Here is a 9041-nt window from a genome sequence, read left to right as displayed (position 1 = left end):
CTACAAAATGGCCAGATTTGAGATAAAAGAAGTTGATATAACAAGGATATAAATGCACATCAAAGGGCCGCAAGACAGGTTCTCACCATACATCCCACTCAATACCTCAAGAAAAAAGATTTTGCAAGACTGTGCAAACACAAAAATTAAAGAGGTCAGGACGAGGAACCCTTACCACGTAAAAGAATCTGCAAGGACATGCAGGTCAAAGTTCTTCCGCTTCCATAAAATCCATGGAAACAACACTAAAGAATGCGCCCATCTGAAAGATACCATCAAATAGTTGATTAAGAAGGGGAAGTTAAGATGATGCCCAAAAGAAGACGTGAGGAAACTAGATCGTGAAAAGCACAAAAGCTCTCACAGGGGATCTAGAAGGTGGAACGAGTCATCGTGTAAAACACAATCCCCCGTCTAGATAAATCACCACCAAATAAGACATTCAAATTCTTATAGAAGGTCGAAAAAAACAAGGATCACTTCAGCGATGAAGATGAAGTTCGCAAAAGAAAATAACCATTCATAGCTTTTTTCACTAGGGGTTGTAACTTCATCACATCCATCACTTCATGGTTCCCATGCCTAAAGATATTGTCGAAGGGGGTCGTGAAAAGAAAAATCATCAAAATTATGGCACTAGACAACAAAGGAGGAATGTATGTTGAAGAAATATTGAAAACATCCCCAATGAGATATTCTCTTTGGTAATAATACAAACAATGGATAACTTTGACGTCTCAAGAATTCTCATTGACGAAAGGAGCTCATGTGATATCATATATGTTGAGCTCTTCAAGAAGTTGGGCTTGAAAAAAGAGAAGATGTCACCCTATACAGGTTGTGATCTACAAGCCTTCAATGATTCCAAACACAAAGGGGTGAATTGTGTTAGTTTAAAAAAATTTCCAATTATAAAAATGTTGGTTTATAAAAAAATTTAAGTTAATTTTATTATTTAAATAGAGATCAAGCAGCAGAATAGAAGAAAGAATGATGAATAGATTAAGAGAATGAGATAATGTGTAAAGAAAATAAGGCAAAGGAAAATAAAGAGATAAAGGAAATAAAACATGCACCAGATATTTATACTAGTTCAACCTAACCACTTGACCTAATCCTGACGCCAAGAGTTTTCTCTTGTGAGTTTCACTAAAGACGTGAGCTTTTTACATGTTATGCCCACAAGTCTTCTTACAATGAAATGAAGATTTTAGCAAGTCAATCCCACTAACCAAATAAGATATTTTAGCTAGGTAATCTCCAAATCAAATGAGATATTTTAACAAGCTAATCTCCAAATCAAACAGAGCTTTTAATAAGTCGAGCTCCAAATTAAACAGAGCTTTTAAAAGGCCGAGCTCTCAAAATCAAATAGATATTTTGACTAGATTATCTCAATAACCAAACTAATATTTTCATTAGTTAATCTCAATAACAAAACAATGACTTCTTTTAATGATAATACACGAGGGACAATACCCTATTGAGTGTATTATAATAATTCCACAACACGAGAACAACTCTCATGTGTATTTTTTACTCTTAAAGAACTAAAGAAAATTTCAACGAGAAAAGAAAAAATAATGACGTATAAGAGAGTAAAAATGAGAAAGAATAATTAAAAATTCTTTTTCTGGTGTACAAAAGAAATGATGAGAAGCTCTCTATTTATAAGGGAAAAATTGGTTCAAAATAGAAAAAAGATACATGGGTTTTTTAATGACTTAATCGATTAACCTTAGATGTTAATCAACTAAGAGCTTTAAAAAGACAACAACCCTAATCAGTTACGTATCTTAATCGATTAAGAGTATTACTAATTTATTAAAAGTCTTTTTTGTTTCTCTAATCGATTGGATTAAGTTCTTAATAGATTAGGAAGTGTAAAATACTTCCCAATTACTTAGGAACACTCCTTGGTCAATTCCACATAATTTTTTATTGTTTTTCCAGAGTGTAGCGGTAAATTCATGATCATCAAGCTATGGATAAGCAAGACATCAAATAACAAGAGTCGCCACCGCGCTTTTATTGTTTTCAAGGGAAAAGGGAAAAAGTACGAACAAAACCCAAAAGTAAGAAGTTTTCAAATCAAAACTAATAAAATGTCAGAGATTACAGGTAAGGGGGTTGGTTACACAGAGGCAAGGTGTTAGCACCCAGAGTGTCCTAGGTATTCCTAGGGAGCCCTTTTTGTGTGCTTATGTATTTTTGTACAAAGTGATGTTTACAAATAAATGGAGTGGGAGATGAGAAAAGAATTCATTAATTATATTTTTGTGTTTAACAAGACCTTCGGCCTTGTGCCTACGTACCAACATAAAAATGAGGGATCAAAACCTCGTAGTTCGTGATACAAATTTCAAAGTGGGTGCATTGTTTTTAACAAAAAATTAGTTTAAAAGGCACAAAGGCCTAAAAATAGTTTGAATGAGTTAGTTCTTTTTGGCTTTTTGAAAGTTTAGGTCAAGTATAGTTAAGTCTATTTACAAGTTTGATTTAAGAAAAGAAATTTGAAAATGCGATGGCATAAGGCCAAAGTTTCTAGTTTGCAAAGTGGTCAAAGTTTAGAAAATAACAAGCTCAAACAAAGAAGTTTTTCAAAAGTAGGAAGATATTTTAAAATTTAAGAATGGGGAGGAGATGAAGAGACTAATCCTATGTACAAAACTAAAAGTTAAGAGTTGAAAAGATCTGACCGATGGGTAGCAATCCAATAGACAAGAATGTCATATAGAAACCCCAAATTCCCTTGGATATTAGAATCAAGCAATAAACAATGCATACAATATTAACTTGAAGAGCAAGGCATCAAATAAAGATAGTCTAATCTAAGCTTTAGCCACTTCATAATATTCAAATTTGCTCATGTAACAGATGAATTCCACAAGGCATAGGTTCAAAATAACAACTTCACAATGATCATGTACCAGATGAACTCAAAGGAATCTTCAAAGATGTATCAAATGAAGTTTCAAACTGCAAGCACTTGGTTTCTCACAAGTTGGCATTGGCCAAGTCCTTTAGCATAGGAATGTTGCCTAGATTCTAAGTCCAATTGTTCAAGATCAAGTCAACAGTCCACACAAAAGTTTTTTAGGGTTTTTGTTCTTATTATGTACATTAATGGTCAAAGACCACACAAGCAAACACAATATACACAAACAAGATATATCACACAATATGGTCCAAATTGACAAATTCAAAATTGCATTAACATAAACAATTAGAATGATATGAATAATGACAAATGAATAAAGCTTAAAAATTAAAGTGCATTAAAATAAAGGATTTGAAATTAAATGTTAGTTGTTAATGAGTTAGGAGTTAGTATTGTTTTGCTTTTTCTTTTCTTTAAGTCATTCTTTGGAGAACACTCAACCCACTTATCACAAGCATGGATCCTTGAGCCAAGACATCTTCTAAAGGAAGGAAAAAAGACCAAGTTTCAACACAATGCCATGAAAGAGGGGAGACTTACAATCTCACTAACTAGAATGTTATGCCTTTTGTGTCAAAAATTTAGCGCTATGTTAAGCAATCGTAATTGGACTTATGTAGAAGTCATAACTATTTGAGGTTGGGCAATAGAATTTTGGTGTTAATGCATGTTAGAGACATAGTATAATGGACTATGCTCATGAAACATACCACACACAAAAAGAATATGCAAAAGAGGTAGCCTAATCTCATCCATACTCATGTTGATTTTTCAATCAACTAGCTTTAGGACTTTGAAATATCATAGGCCAAATGAAATGGATGCATAAAGAAGGGGAATTAGATGAAGAGGGAAGGGAATGGATCAAAACTCAAATTGGTCAAAGGAAGACTTTTACCAAATTAATATCATTCATTCATTTTGGGAGATGGAATGTACATTCCATCAATCCCCTAAATTCAATGATATTAAGCTAGCAAAGTCAAATCAACCTTTACCAAGGCCCAACAACACAAGTCAAACTTACACAAATCATCACAAGAGGTCAACACAATTATTTGGCATTTATTCAATTTAAAAATACTAAAATAATATATTTAAATTAAATACGGTTTAAAAAATTCCTAAAACCTCATCAAAACACCAAAGAAATGGCCATGAGATTTATCATAGGTCAAACAAGGTCAAAGGACTTTGGAGAAAAAAATTCAGAATTTTTAAAGACTTAAAAGTATTTTTAAACAATTAAAGATAATCACAAAATCAATTAAATCATGAATAATATTAATAATGATCCAAAAAATAATTTTAATTCAGAATATGAAAGAAGAATTTATTTAAATTTTTTTGGTGAAACTCTCATATTTTTTGGATCTATATTAAAATTAATATGAATTAATGAAAATGAAATGTATTAAAACAAAAATCAGAAAATTAAAAAAAACGTGAGCCACTTGATCTCCCTCATTTGTTGAGGTGGCAGATCAAGTGGCTGAGCGCGCGCATTCCACAATAGACCTAAGTCAATGCGCTGCAGGGATGGTAATTATAACCAACACGCGAGATTAAAACATTTCAAATGAGATCAATGACTCAGAACCTGTCCAGCACACCACCGGCGCTGGACCTCCGATCACCTTCTCAGGCGAGGTCCATCGGACTGGTTCATTCATCACCATCAAGAAAATGAAAAAGGAGGCCCTGATCTGAAAGAGAAAATGGCGTAGAGCACGAATCTGACCTCAATTTTAACTAAATCCACATATATAGAAAGATATAAGGAGTTGAATTTTAAGGTGTGTCAACTGAGTTGCTTCGATTTGACCTCAAATCAACTCAATCTTCTTGCCTACTGTAGCGGTAAATTCATGATCATCAAGCTATGGATAAGCTAGAAATCAAATAACAAGAGTCGCCACCGCGCTTTTATTGTTTCAAAGGGAAAAGGGAAAAAGTACGAACAAAACCCTAAAGTAAGAAGTTTTCAAATCAAAACTAATAAAAAGTCAGAGATCACAGGTAAGGGGGTTGGTTACACAGAGGGAATGTGTTAGCACCCAAAGTGTCCTAGGTACTCCTAAGGAGCCCTTTTTGTGTGCATATGTGTTTTGTACAAAGTGATGTTTACAAACAAATAGAATGGGGGGATGAGAAAATAATTCATTAATTATATTTTTGTGTTTGGCAAGACTTTTGGTCTTGTGCCTACGTACCAACATAAAAATGAGGGATCAAAACCTCGTAGTTCGTGATACAAATTTCAAAGTGGATGCATTGCTTTTAACAAAAATTAAGTTTGAAAGGCACAAAGGCCTAAAAATGGTTTGAATAAGTTAGTTCTTTTTGGCTTTTTGAAAGTTTAAGTCAAGTATAGTTAAGTCCATTTACAAGTTTGATTTAGAAAAGAAGTTTGAAAATGTAATGACATAAGTCCAAAGTTTCTATCTTTTTTGCAAAAATGATCAAAGTTTAGAACAAAATAAGTTCAATCAAAGAAGATTTTGAAAAAGGAGGGAGATATTTTGAAATTAAAGAAATAGGGAGAAGGTGAAGAGACTAACCCTATGTATAAAATTAAAAGTTTAGAGTTGAAAAGATCTGACCAAATGGGTAGCAATCCAATAGACAAGAATGTCAATAGAAACCCAGAATTCCCTTGGACTTTTTAGAATCAAGCAACACACAAATGCACAATTATATCAAGCTTGAAGAGCAAGGCATCAAATAAAGATGGCCACATCCAAGCTTATCCGTTCCGTGATTCTCTTCAAGGTAGCCCATGTAACAGATGAATTTCACAAGTCACGGGTTCAAAATAACAACTTCACAATGATCATGTTGCAGATGAACTTAGAGAGATCTTGAATGATGTATCAGATGAAGTTTCAAATTGCAAGCACTTTTTTTCTCAATAAGTTGGCATTGGTCAAGTCCTTTAGCATAGGAATATTGCCTAAATTCTAAGTCCATTTTTTTCTCAATAAGTTGGCATTGGTCAAGTCCTTTAGGGTTTTTTGCTGTTATTATGTACATTAATGGTCAAAGACCACACAAACAAACAAAGTATATACAAACAAAATATATCACACAATATGGTCCAAATGTACAAAGTGAAAATTGCATTAACATAAACAATTAGGATGATATGAACAATGGTAAATGTATAAAAGATAGAATTAAATGACATTAAAGTAAATGACTTGAAATTAAAGGTTAGTAGTTAATAGGTTAGAAGTTAGTATTGTTTTGTTTTTGCTTTTCATTTCTTAGACATTCTTTGGAGAACACTCAACCCACTTATCACAAGCATGGATCCTTGAACTAATACATCTTCCAAAGGAAGGAAAAAAGGCCAAGTTTCCACACAATACCATGAAAGAGGGGAGACTTACAATCTCGCTAACTAGAATGTTATGCCTTTTATGTCACAAATTTAGCGCTATGTTAAGCAATCGTAATCGGACTTATGTAGAAGTCACATCTATTTGACGCCTGGCAATAGAACTTTGGTGTTAATGCATGTTAGAGACATAGTATTATTAACTATGCCCATGAAACATACCACACATAAAAAGAATATGCAAAAGGTGTGGCCTAATCTCCTCCATACAAATGTTAATTTTTCAATCAACTAGCTTTAGGACTTTGAGATATCATAGGCCAAATGAGATGAATGCATAGAGAAGGGGAATGGGATGAAGAGGGAGGGGAATAGATGAAATCTCAAATTGGTCAAAGGAGGACTTTTACCAAATTATTATCATTAATTCATTTTAGGAGATGGAATATATATTCCATCAATCCCCTAAATCAAATGATATTAATTTGACAAAGTCAAATCAACCTTGACCAAGGCCCAACAACAAGAGTCAAACACCAACAAGTCATCACAATTGGTCAACAAAATTATTTGGCATTAGTCCAATTAAAAAAATACTAAAATAATACATTTAAATTAAATATGGTTTGTCAAATTCCTAAAACCTCATCAAAACACCAAATAAATAGCCATGAGATTTATCATAGGTCAAACAACGTCAAAGGACCTCGGAGAAATTTTTTCAAAATTTTAGAAGACTTAAAAGTATTTTTAAACAATTAAAAACAAATGAAAAATCAATTAAATCATGAAAAATATTTATAATGATCCAAAAAATAATTTTAATTTAGAATATGAAAGAGGAAAATATTTGAAATTTTTTTGGTGAAACTCTCATATTTTTTGGATCAATATTAAAATTAATATGAATTAATGAAAATCAAAGGAATAAAAATTAAAATCAGAAAATCAAAAAAACATGGACCACTTGATCTGCCTCATTAATTGAAGTGGCAAATCAAGTGGTGAGGAACGCGCGTTCCATGGTACACGGTAGTCAGTGCGCCACACACTTGGTCATTACAAGCAACGTTCCTAATTAAAATATTTTGAATCAATCCAATGGCTCTGGACCGTGCCACATCATTGCCAGAGCAAAGTGCCGGTCGTCTTCTCAGGCGACCTTGGTCGGAATGGTCCATTCATCACCATATCAAAAATGAAAAAGGAGAACATGATCTGAAAGGAAAAATGGTGTAGATCACGAATATCACCTCAATTTCAACTAACTCCTCACATATAGAAAGATATGAGGAGTTGAATCTTGAGCTATGTCAACTGAGTTACTTCGATTTGACCTCTAAGCAACTCAGTCTTCTTGCCTACATTGGTAGGACTTCAGACAACCAAAGAATCAAGAGAATTGAGCAAGATTGAGAGAGAATCAAAGAGATGAAATTTTCTGGAAAATACCTTCAATGTAGGTCTGGATTCAACTGTTCTTGCCTTGGCTCGTGCTTGATCTCACTCAGAATGCTTGTAGAAGTAGAATCAAATGCACAAAAGGTCTTGGATCCCTGGAGTTTTGAATCTCAAAACAGTGAGATTCAAACTCAATTTCAAGATGAAATTCTTAGGCTTATCCTCTCAAATGGAAGGGTTAGAGGTTTAGGATCAAAGTTGGTGCGAATGTCTGTTCAATTCTGATGCTAGAGGTCTCTATTTATAGCTGTAGCTCATGATATTTGCACCTTCCAAATCACTTTCCAAAATTGGCAATTGATGATGCATGGGTGCATGGGCGTGTACAGGCCCATGAGATCATTACTTTAGGTCCACAAATGAGTGTGAGAGAGTCTGAAATCAACTTGGATTTCAAGGCAAGTGTGTGTGAAGATTTGAAGTTTAATCTTTTCCAAATGATGATACCATGTTCATGCCATGCGCATCCCTAGTAATTCTTATCAAAAACGGATGAACTTGGACTTTTTGGAAAGGTTAGATCAAGAGGAACAACTTTCATGTTCAACACTTTTCTAATTGAAGCTTGTATCATGATGTATCTTGAGGTGGAAGTTTGGAAATTTCAACATGTTGAAGTTTTTTCTAAGTGTCAAGTCATATATCTCAATATTCCACCTTGCTTAACTTTTTATCTGAGCTTCAAATGAGAAACGTGTCTTCATCAAAGTTGTATCTCTTTGAATGACCTTCAAAATGGTCACCAATTTCATGTCATTTTGATTTGAAATGATAGAGTTATGCATTTTTGAAGTTTGGAAAAATCACTTGTTCAATGGTATAGGTCAAAAGTGACCTATAATGTAGCCTCATATCACATATTCAAAAAAGTTGAATTAGCTCTGACTCCAAACATAAAATTTAAAGTAGACATCTTGAATTTAATTGTGCAACTTGGAAATCCTTCATATCATAAAAATTTAGCAAGTTATGGCCTTGGGAAGTTGAATTTCAAATTAGGGTTTAGACAAAATCACCTATAATGTTTCAACATAGAAAATGATTTTCCAAACAACACTAGCTCTAGGTCTCAACATGAAAGTTGTTTGGAATGTGATTTACAGTAACTTTACGCTTGAAATCATTTTCATATGGTGAAAATTGTAGGAGATAGGGTCTAGGGAGACCCAGTTTTGATCAGATGAATTCATTTGGCCAACCACCATCAACCAACTTGTTAATCTTCAATTCTCTTGACTTTCTAGGCTCATGGTAGATCATATATGCATAATATGATGAATTTTGAAGTGTCACTTGATA

Source organism: Lathyrus oleraceus, chromosome 7 (genome assembly GCF_024323335.1).
Source record: "Lathyrus oleraceus cultivar Zhongwan6 chromosome 7, CAAS_Psat_ZW6_1.0, whole genome shotgun sequence".
Classification (NCBI taxonomy): Eukaryota; Viridiplantae; Streptophyta; class Magnoliopsida; order Fabales; family Fabaceae; genus Lathyrus; species Lathyrus oleraceus.
Note: the sequence above shows the minus strand (reverse complement) of the source record.